The sequence below is a fragment of the Mastomys coucha genome, unplaced genomic scaffold, assembly GCF_008632895.1.
Source record: "Mastomys coucha isolate ucsf_1 unplaced genomic scaffold, UCSF_Mcou_1 pScaffold22, whole genome shotgun sequence".
Classification (NCBI taxonomy): Eukaryota; Metazoa; Chordata; class Mammalia; order Rodentia; family Muridae; genus Mastomys; species Mastomys coucha.
Window position 1 is genome coordinate 236578347 of NW_022196905.1, and position 1120 is coordinate 236579466.

The window sequence follows — 1120 nt, forward strand, 5'->3', positions numbered from 1 at the left end:
TTTGTTATCATCATTGCCAGCTCGCTGGCCCATAATTGTAATAGATATTAATGATTGTTTTTTCTCTAATCCCTTGTATCAAAAAGATAGTGAGAGATTTGCCTTTACGGCTCCTTCTTGTAATCATGAGGAACCAGACCAAAGATATATATGAGTAGTTCTGCCCCAAGGAATGGCAAATAGCCCTACTATGTGTCAGCTGTTTGTGGGCGAGGTCCTTGCCCCTTTGAGACAACAATATCCAAGTGTCAGGTGTGTTCATTATATGGATGATATCCTGCTGGCTGCCAAATCTGAGGAGATGTTGAGTAGAGATTATGTAGATTTAGTTAAATTATTGGAAAAGAGAGGGCTATTTATAGTCCCAGAGAAGGTTCAAATGAATGATATTGTCAGTTATTTGGGTGCAAAAATTCAAAGCAAGCATGTAGTTCCTCAGAAGATTGAGTTGAGAAAAGATAAATTGAAAACGTTAAATGATTTTCAAAAGTTGTTAGGAGATATCAATTAGGTACGTTGTTATTTGAATCTTCCCAATTATGAATTAAAGCCACTACATAATATCTTAGTGGGAGATTCAACATTAAATTCTCCTAGGAGTCTGAATTTGGCAGCACGTAAAGCCTTGTGTAAAGTGGAAGAGGGCTTACAGAATGCCTTTTTAAAGAGGTGGGATGAAGGTAAAGAAATTGTGTTGTGTATATTGCCAACTTATGTCCAACCCACTGGATTGTTGTGGCAGGATGGCCCACTTTTGTGGGTATATCCTAAGATCTCTCCTGCAAAACCAGTTGAGCATTATCCCACTGCTGTAGCAAGTTTGGCTAATACCGGTATTCAACAGTGTTTGCAATATTTCAGTATTTTTCCCGCCATGATTGTAGTCCCTTATTCTGCTCAGCAAGTAAGAGTTTTATGTGGAACTGTGGATGAATGGGCTATCCTGCAGTGTGGTTTTGCAGGTGTAATTGATAATCATTACCCAAAGCATCCTTTATTATCATTTTTTAAGGAACATCCGGTGATTTTTCCAAAAATTACTGTCCAAAGTCCTATTCATGGAGCCCCAAATATTTTTACAGATGGATCCAAGACTGGCTGTGGAGCCTATGTAATTGGA